Source organism: Oryza glaberrima, chromosome 6 (genome assembly GCF_000147395.1).
Source record: "Oryza glaberrima chromosome 6, OglaRS2, whole genome shotgun sequence".
Classification (NCBI taxonomy): Eukaryota; Viridiplantae; Streptophyta; class Magnoliopsida; order Poales; family Poaceae; genus Oryza; species Oryza glaberrima.
Window position 1 is genome coordinate 21,802,938 of NC_068331.1, and position 10,689 is coordinate 21,813,626.

Sequence of the window (10,689 nt, forward strand, 5' to 3'; positions counted from 1 at the left end):
TGGGTCATGTGATTAGTGCGGCCGGTGTTTCCACGGATCCTAAGAATAATCAAGCTATGCAGCGTTGGCCTACTCTTGTCAATGCGAAAGAAGTAAGGGGATTTCTTGGTTTGCTATGTGGGAAGATGAAGAAGATTTGCGTCCTCGATTTCCTGCTACACTGGCTTGGGGGCAAGCCAGCTCTGAAGGAGGGAGTAATGTTACGCTGCCTCATACTATACCTCCACTTGACAACGGTAATCCAACCAAGGTGATGGCGCGGGCACGGCCTAAACGTATTCCAAAGCTCAACGTACAGCTTAGTGGGCCGGAATGGGCTTAACTCTGAGTTGTATCAGTATATGCTACAAATACCGCAAGAGAGAACCCACGGGACTGTCTACGTATCTGTACCCAAATTTTTTCTCCCTCCCCTCAGATCTGCATCCAACGGTAAAAAAAATAACCGTACAGAGAAACCGTCCAGATAGCTTGTAATTATGCTTGTTAGTAGAGTAGTATTCAGTAGAGATTAACATAAATGTTGCATTTATAACTAAAATTACATGTTTTATAACTAAAATTATTTTGTAAAAACAGTAGATATGGCATGTAATTACATTGTAATTTTGGCACAAGTGCACTGTAAATTTTGGTAACTAGAATATTTGTCGTTTTAGTACAAATACATTGCTTGAGAAACCGTGCAGAAATCTGAAGTGTTAAATAATGCATTTATAACTAAAGTTACAGTGCTTTATAACTAAAATTACATTTGTAAAAATAGTAGATATGGCATGTAAGTGTACTGTAATTTTAGTACAAGTGCTATGTAAATTTTAGTAATTAGAAAAGAAAGAAAGAAATAGAGAGAAGACGGCATCATTGAGAAAACGGCTAAGGAAACATGCCACGGCATCCAACGCGCGGCCCTATCCACAGACGCCCACGTCCATGCCATTCCTTGTACAAATCATGGCGCGCATATCCTACGGCAAGAAAAACATGAAATATCAAAAAAAAAATCACGTGATAGATTTGTAGCAAAATCGAATGGAAGCGGAAAGGAGAGAATTCGAGAGAGAGGATAAGAGCTCGAGGGAGACAGAAGAAATAGATGGCTACTGATGTTGCAATTTAATCCAATTAATTAATTGAGTTTTAGCCTAAACATGATCACCTCTGCTAATTATGCGGAAATTAATTGATCTACTGACCTGTGTTTGAAGCCATTACTGTTCTTCTTTCTTCTTCTTCTTCTTCTAGAGATACCTCACGAACCCTTTCCAGTGTCTAATCGATCGGACGATTGATTTAGGGTTTGAGGTTAGAGAGAGTTCGGTCGTCACCTGCCTCCCTCCTCTTTCTTTATATAACAACACTGGTGGGGCTCGGGGGTTTTATCTCCAATTAGTTTGAAATTCTATTTTCTGTACCGATCACATAAAAAACGAATTTATCTCTTTAGTTTGTTTCTTGTTAGGATAAGGAAAACCAGTGGTTTAGTTTCTCTCCTAATCCTTATCGACACAAGTTGACAAAATCAACCAACATTCTCCCCTTGATTTTGAGACTTACTTACGAGTCTATTAAATAAAATAGCTCCCCAAGGCAATGTGTCTTCAACAACATTATGCGTCACTGAGACAAAAAGACATATAGCTCACTATAGTACTCAAATAAACTCAAGCTTAATTATAGTGGGAGTTGATTGAAAAATTAAGTCCCCTTCATTCAGTATCTTAGTAAGGCTCTAATTTACATATGTACTGGCCAAAACATAATATTAATTAATTTTAATTTATGAGCCTTTTAGAGTATGGATCCATTAGCAAATGCTTAGCTTAATAATTCGATCCTGGGACATGTCTTTCACAACCATATCAATGTGTTAGGCAGAAAACACACAACAGGTTGCTATTAGAATAGAAAACTGTGTTTAATTAGTGCACAACTTATAACATAGTATATTTTGGGTGGTTTACACCTTTTGAGTGGTTTATGAGCATTTACCACTCTTAGTTCTGGAAAATATTCTTATGATTAATGCATTGTCGACTATGTAGTATGAAATTATTTTTGGAGCTTTTCCATGGTTATTGCTCCCCTATGTGTAGACATAGCTTAATCTGAATAATCTTTATAATATCCACACATCTCACAAAATAAGTGTCCAAATATCATGTTACTTAAGATTGTCTTGGAAATAATGCAAAGCATTCTTAATACCAGTGGTCTAGTCTGGATTTAATTAAATACTGCCAAGATTCCCAGTAAAAAATGTATGCCAAATCTCTATGCATCCAGATTTGAGCTAATCTCAAGCTTCTGTCAGCTGAATCATAAATGATTATCTTTATTTCAGCTTGACTAACTTTAACTGAATTCTCTCAAATTATTTCTTTATGTCAATGTATGACTTACTGATATAAGTCCAGTACTCCTTCAGACTAAAATAATTCATAGAAAAAATTTCCTTAGTTTCTAACAGCAATATGCATTGCTTGACAATAAAATGTCATATAGAGTACCGGTGAATGAAATTTCCACCTTTAATTTTTTTATGCAGCTGTCCACCTCATTTGAATTGTTCAAAATTTTCCATTAGAGTTAGGCTTAATTTTATTAACCCACTTAAATGGCCTATTTTTGACTCTTTTAGAAACTTCTACCAAATTCTTTATTACATGGTTTGAAAACCATTTAGATGAACACTTTAATGTCTTATTTTGTTCATCAATCTCAATTTATTCTTACATGGTTCAAAAACCATTTGGATGAACGCTTATTTTAATGTCTTCATTAGGTGAACAAGCTTTATTTAGTATTTACCATCATAATCTGATCTCATAACTTTATTTGATTTTAGCATTAGTATCGTAAATTTCTTAAAAGGAAATCGGAGGTCACCTATGGGTAAACATAGCCATAAATAATCATTTGTTGGCTAATTTCTTAACTTAGTGAAATTTTCACTTAAAGCTAAATAACTCCATTAAAACCTAAGGGAAAGAATATCTCTATCTCATGAGATGTTCCAAACTCCCTAGTTATGTGACATAAGCGGCAATGACACAAATTCAAAGACGTCTTACTTCCATCATTATAGAATAATTATTCTCCTCATTCTTGTTTAAGCTTAGTTCACTAATGACGTAGCGGAATTTAAAACATCATCAATGTTTGATTAAGTCCACAAATAGATTTCTTAAGTCTGCACCCTATATGTGACTTGTCTTTCCATAACAAAACTCTCAAGCTATGTTATGTATATTTAATTGTGCAAGTCACAAATTAAGAGATATAAAATTCTACCATCCACATAATGGAGCTATGAGTCATAAATGAGGTAGAATAATTCTTGCTGATCTTATTAGAGCTCTTGATGAGCTCCCACTGGTTTTATTATTTATGTAATGGAAGCATAATACCTTATGAACTTGAATCACTTGATTTTACTTTAGCTTTACTGAGCGAATTATCATCCAAGTAATGATAGATGTCAGAAATTTCTAAGGGTGAAGTGTCTCGACCTTAATGAGACGTATATTCTCCCCTAGAAATGTGGCCGAAAAATAAGGCCATAATTTCGACAACGTCTCATAATGATTCAACCCAAAATAATTCCCTTAATCTTCTTATTTAACTACTTTCTTCAATCAGGACATTGAGCATGTCCCTATTTCTTGCAAAGAACTTACACAAGAAAAATTCAAGAGTAGCATACATAGGACATAGATGCAATTTTATTTCCCCTTGCCAGGAAAGTGAGCTTTATTATTATTAAATTTGGAGTTGCTACAACCCCTTAGTAAAGCTTCATCTTTGCCATCAAATGACAAGATTAATAGGATCTTACTTAGTTTGCCTCTTAGTCTTATATATTTCTTATTGATTTGCGGAATGATGAACCAAGTCAATTATGGTCCACTTTGTCTTAGTATTACAACTCAACTCTGAAAATGACCGTAGTCTAATGGGAGAAGAATAATATGAAATGGACAAGTGGAGCATTTGAAATGTGCAATGTCCATCCCACTAAGATTGCACGCCATGTGATTTATTTCTTGTGCTACCTTTTAAATTATGGCGACAAATGTGCATAGGCACTAAAATTGTACTAAGCATTAGTCTTGACAAACTTCTAAAGTTCATCTCAACGTTTGCTAGATACAGTTTCGCAATGTCATGCTCAAAATTCTCCCCTAACACTGATAGGGATGATAATCTTAATAATTATGAGTGACATGCGAAACATAACATTATATTGGCCTTCTCCCAGGCTAAAGATGCCTCTTGAGTTTAGGAAAAAAATAGTGACATTAGTTGCGGGAGCCACAAGGAATCCTTTGTTAATGCTAAGTCATACTCAAGTAGGCTTTAGGCTCAGTTAAGTCAATAAGGAAAAATAATAATAATTCTATAGACTTTAACTGATATATAAAATTATTTATTGCTGAAATATTAAGTGGCACTATTATTGTGGTTTCTTGTGCAGATTACGTATAATAGTACATTAACTTACACAATAATAACTTAATCTTTGTTTCGCTTTGTATCACCGTTGGGCAAAGACAAAACGAAGGAATCAATAAATGAAATTACTTATAATCCAAAATCAAGTTACCGTTGGGCAGAAATGATTAGGGAATAAACATTAATGTCTTAAGTCACATCACCAAAGGGTAGAAGTAATAAAGTAAATAATTTAAAATCGCAAATCAAATCACCATACGGTAGAAATGATATAGGAAATGACACCATTAGTGATGCCATAGAATTAAAGTTAAAAAACTTAGCCATATAACCGTTAGGTAGAAATGGTAAAGAAATTAAGCTTACTGACAGATTAGATCCTTGATCACATCACCGTAAGGTAGAAGTGATAATAGGAATTAATGCACTAATGGCATAAATAAAATTCTAAGTCATATCACCATTAAGGCCAAAATGACAAAGAAGATTAAAATAATAATTGACGATACTTAGATTTCTTTCCTTAATTACATCACCGTTGGGCAGAAAATAATTAAGGAAATAACAATCTTAATGAAATCATCTTTCTTTCTAGATAAACTTCCCGTTGGTTCCAATTATCTAGAAATAATTTACTCAGTATTGCAACTGATCTTAAATAATAAGCATTGCTGATTGCATATAATTAGTTTACCATGGCTTAATCAATCATATGCAGAATAAACATAGGATTTCATAGTCAAAAGCACCATTGGTCATAAATAATTATGAATAATCTTAAGATTAATTCCTTAATTATATCACCGTTGGGTAGAAAATAACAAAGGAATAAAACTATAATTGACATGCAATTATAATGACGTGGGTTAAATATAACTTCACATCTTAATGCTTTCTAGTCGAATTTCTCGTTGGTTCCATTCGACTATAAATAATTAAGTTACTAAGGAAATGACCATCATAATGATGTTGACATGAAGTTATAAATACTTTCTAGTTAAATTCCCATTCAACTAGAAATAAATTAAATGGCTTAAAGAAATAATAATCTTAGTAAATATTGACATGAAATCATATTAACGTTGGTCAAATATGATATCATATCATTAATTTCTTTCTGAGTGACCAAATAATTGATCATAATTTCCAGAAATTTTAAATGGAATAATGCCAAAGAAAATTATGTATATGACAATCTTTAGAATTTGGCGATTTAAAAATAAAAAATTCAGCCCGATTCTTCCGTAGCCGGCGCAAACTTGGGCCTGCCGTCTTCACGCGTGCCTGCGCACGCGCTGGCTGAGTGTGCTCCAGCCAGTGGCCCAGGTGGCTTCCACGGCCGAAAAACGTGTGGCCCAACAGTGGCGCCGGCCCGACGCCGAGAGGGTCTGAGCCGTTCGATTGATGGACGGCTCAGATGGTTCCTGCGCCGGTAAGGTCGCCGACGGGGAGGAGTAAACCCTGATCCCCATTTTCATTTCTCATTTTATCTTCATCCCTTTCCTCGTTCTCTTCTCCGGCGAGCCAGAGAGCGAGCGGCGGCGATTGCAACGGCGGTCCGGCGAGGCGGCGCGCGCGTGCAGTGACGAGCGCCACAGCGACTCCATCTCGGCCGGCTGGGGGGCGCACCCGAAAGGGCGGCGCCAAGCCGTGTGCAATGGCGTCGGCGGTCCGGCGAGGCGGCGCGCAAGCGACGGCGAACGTCGACGCGGCCGGAGCTCGTCAGTGGGGGGGCAGAGCCCGAAGGCACCGCCAAGCCGATGCTTCCCGTCCCCAGCGAGGGACGGTGTGGAGAGGCGGGCTCTAAGACGGCTGTGCACGGGGAACCCGACGTGACCGCGAGGAGCTAAGGTGCGGCGGTGCCGCTTCCCGGAAGGCTCCGGTAGACTTGAAAGGGCTTCGAAATTCCGGTAAGTAACCCAAACCAAAGCTAATTTGGACTTGAAATTTGGATTTAATTCGGGTATTTGTGACTTAGGGTTCTTCCCCCAAAAATTTTGGGTTCTTCATTTGGGGATTTTAGGCCGATTGGATCCGGCATATTGGGGATTTCAGGAAATTTCAATCTTGTTTATTCCCTTTTGCTTAACAATGGGGAATTTCAATCTAGTTTATCCCCTGTTTTCCCCAATTTACTTCTTAATCCACTGTTTATATATGATAAGAACTTAGGGTTTATGAGTTGGGAACAATGAGAGTTTCAATTTGGTTTATCTCATTCGTTCTCCACTTAGTAAAATTCAAGAGAAAAAAAAATCTCTCTCTGATTGAATTTCTCCTTCCCTTACTGATTTCTAGTCGAAGCTATGATTTACTTAAGCATGAACCCTAATTCGATCTAATTAACTTAAATATGACATAATGCTCAACTCAAAGCAACTTTAAGAACTAATAAACAGAATAAGGGGCTTAACAGATTAATCATGGCATCATGCCGAGACAAATCAGGGTTCATCACTTCATTGGCACAGTGGCTTCAATCAGGGATGATGGGATCAAGTGGCTAAGATTAGGCTCTGATACCACAATGTTGGAATTTAATCCAATTAATTAATTGAGTCTTAGCCTAAACATGATCACCTCTGCTAATTATGCGGAAATTAATTGATCTACTGACCTGTGTTTGAAGCCATTACTGTTCTTCTTCCTTCTTCTTCTAGAGATACCTCATGAACCCCTTCCAGTGTCTAATCGATCGGACGATTGATTTAGGGTTTGAGGTTAGAGAGAGTTCGGTCGTCACCTGCCTCCCTCCTCTTTTTTTATATAGCGACACTGGTGGGGCTCGGGGGTTTTATCTCCAATTAGTTTGAAATTCTGTTTTCTGTACCGATCACACAAAAAACGAATTTACCTCTTTAATTTGTTTCTTGTTAGGATAAGAAAAACCGGTGGTTTAGTTCCTCTCCTAATTCTTATCGACACAAGTCGACAAAATCAACCAACAACTGACATGCGTGATGTACAGGAATCCATCGATACAAAGTCGGGTTGACTTGGTCATGGACTCAACCGACCCTGCTTTGGCACAAATCTTGGAAAACATCATGCTGCTGGAAAAACGTCAAATACTATGAAAAAAATCACCCGACAAATATTTAGTAAAATCATCAAATACTATGAAAAAAAATCACCCGACAAATATTTAGTAAAATCGATACCGCGATTTAAATCATAAAACCAAAGTCTAATAAAGCCACTACTAGAGAAAACGTTTTTCTGGACGAGACCCCCAATAGATTCAAACGGCCTGTAAGTGCCGGCGTCTGCAAACATCGACCCAAATTTTCACATATGGCTTGTTAAGAGGAGCACATGCAAAAATCTATTTTTGCAGACGGACCTCTTAATTGTCCTCATAAGCATCCGCATGCGAAAATTCGTTCTTTTTTGCTGCGGGTGCGCCACCCGCATAGAAAAATCTCATGATCTGTACAGATCTTCTTGTGCAAATGGCTGGCCCAACCGCATGTAAAGATTGATTTTGACTGTTTGGAAAAAACCTCTTCCGTAGTAGTGAGCCCTCTTCTTCTTCTCCCCCTAGACACTTTGTTCTTCCTCTCGTTATCTCATATTCCCAACAGAGTTCTTAAGAAGGCATCCTCTCGCCGCCCGAGTAGCAGTAGCCGCCCGTCGACAATTTGATGGCTGCGTAGATAACGATTAATTAAGGACTCTCTGCGTCTGCGGTATCTATATATGAACCAACGTTCGATGTGAAGTCTTGCAGCACCTTCACTAGGAAAGTGGTGTGGGGTGGTGAGTCCGACCAACACTTTCCACCAAAATATATGTATCCATTTGATAGGAATTTTTCAACCGAATGGATAGAATCTTTGTTTTAAGAGTCTCACTCCGTTGCTCTCTACAAATTACAAATTAAAATTGATATGAACGTCATTTTACAAGGTCATATTGGTACTTTCCCAGGTCAATGATTGGGGTAGTTTTGGTATTCATTTTTTTTACATTTGTTTTTTTTTGGGCAGTAGCTTTCATTTTTGAATCGAGTACTATTTTCCCCATAAGCGTAGTATGTACGTTTTCAGAATCTAATAATTTTAGTTTTCCCAGATGCGTACCTGATAGCAAGATTTACATGTAATTTTTTAGTAAAAATATGTATGCATGTGATTTTTTTTCTTTTGTTGAACGAGTACAAGATGATATTGTTCTGACAATTGAGTAACAGAAGCGTACGTTAGATAAAATCGCACGCAATAATTCTGTTTTTGCTCCACTTCAAAGATAGGGATAGATTTATTTCCTGTTTTTCTGAGATTATTTTCCCTCTTTCTCCACCCCGAGAAGTGAAGTGGCAGCGTGATTGAGGGGTGGAGTACTGGAGTGGCCGGCTAGGTTTTCCAAATAATTTATGGCGAAAGTATTAATTTACCACTGAACGTCTCTTTTGTTACATTTATATCCCTCCACGATTTTAGTCTTGTTAAATGAGACGGTAGTATAAAAAAAATATGAACCCTCGATTAAAACTAGATGTACTAGTAGAGAACACCAGATTGAAACTGTTGATTTAAAGGTTTTAATAGGAATTTTTGTTCTACAGTAGGACTAGAATTAATCAAGTTACCTTTTTCCTACAAATTAAATTAAGGGGACCATAATCTCTCTAATAAAAGCTAAAATTCCTTTGGAAGGGTTGCATGGTTTCTTAGATCTAGGCCCTGTTTAGATTCTAACTTTTTTTCTTCAAACTTTCAACTTTTCCGTCATATCGAACTTTACTACACACGCAAACTTCCAACTTTTCTGTCACATCGTTCCAATTTCTTCAAACTTCCAATTTTGACGTGGTACTAAACACAGCCCTACTCTCTTTCTGTGTCACTGTATGTGTTGAGTTCTGAAAGAGAGAGACTGTAATGAGGAGAGCAAACAAGATTTAAATCCTTCCAATGATCTGGGATTAGAACAGTGGTAGACTAGTCTTAAGTTTGGTTCGTGCAAGACTGAAGACTCGGCCGGGACTTGGCTAGGCTGCAGTCGAATGTAGTCCACTTGTTGCATGCAAGTAAGAACAAGTTTGGAGTCTACACTACACGACGTTAGTTTCACGAACCATACACAAGTCATGGAGAAAATTCTCTAAGTGCCCTAAAATTTCACGCAATCCTTTTCATGCCCCTAAGATTTGCTACATCACTTATATATATACCTCTGATGATTTTTCAATCCTTTACATGGAATGGGTTTTTCATTCCTTTCTATGTACATTCCGTTAGTTGAGCAAGAGTTGAACATTTGTTTTTTCTTAGAAAAAAACTTACTGCCCTTGGCATATAACTAAAAGTTAGGAGTGGCCTGGTCTAATTATTAAATATTTGTTTGTGAAAAAACCCAATAAAAGGATAAGTTACCAAAACAAATGAATATTAAAAAAGTTTCCTCAAATTAGAAAATTAGTTTTTGAATGAACATACCGTTTGTGGATTTTGTTAAAATCTGGTATTCACCTTCCATCACGATGGCACTTCGTGCAAAAACTTGTTTAGTATATAAAATTATGTTTTCAAATTCAAAATGTGTTAATATTTAAATATTCATTTTACAAATTTAGTGCAAAAACTCTAATATTTTGGTAAATGAAAATTATTATTCAGTTAGGATGTTCATTGTTTTGTAGTATATATATAAACTAGGGGTAGTTTGATCAATTCTTACGGAAATTTAAATATAGAAATTCAGGGGTATAAAACGTGTTAGGCAAAACTTGGGGAGATGAGAGCGATTGAAAAAAAAAATCAGGGGCGCATACAAACAATTTTCTCTAAGTCTAACGGCCTCATATTTTCGCTTGTTTATATTTATCAGCTATATTTTAAATTTTCAATATTAAATTTGAAGGTGATTTTGGTTTTTTTATTGAAGTTTATTTTCCAACATTTGCTTTTAAATCACTAATAACACTACGTATATAAAGGTTTTATTTATAAATTATTTTCTATTTGCAAATATACTATTTGGCTGGCCGCCGTAAGTCATGATGCTGGATATACTCAGACCGTACGAATAACAGTTTACTTGTTTAAAAAAAAAAGAAGAAGGAGGCTTGTCCTCCCGGAGTTTCTCAATACGAAAGCAGGGTCAGAGATCACGGAGACCATTCATCTGCCAAAAAGGAAAAAACAAAAAGTGACATGGACATCATTTTGACCGTTTGTAGCATTTGACTTGACATAGTTTGTGAACACCTTCGAGTAATAAAGTGGGCGA

At 36.7% G+C, this 10,689-nt stretch overlaps 1 long non-coding RNA gene across 2 annotated transcripts; it reads right to left on the reverse strand.

Annotated features, from left to right (window-relative positions):
* Window positions 1-688: 688 nt before the first annotated feature.
* On the reverse strand, window positions 689-7,204 carry LOC127776774 (uncharacterized). Of its 2 annotated transcripts, XR_008018230.1 has the most exons (3): window positions 7,073-7,204; window positions 1,197-1,409; window positions 689-968 (listed from the first exon to the last, which is right to left on the reverse strand). It is a non-coding gene; the product is annotated as an uncharacterized LOC127776774 (long non-coding RNA). The 2 variants fall into 2 exon arrangements; XR_008018229.1 differs by lacking the exon at window positions 1,197-1,409.
* Window positions 7,205-10,689: the final 3,485 nt, after the last annotated feature.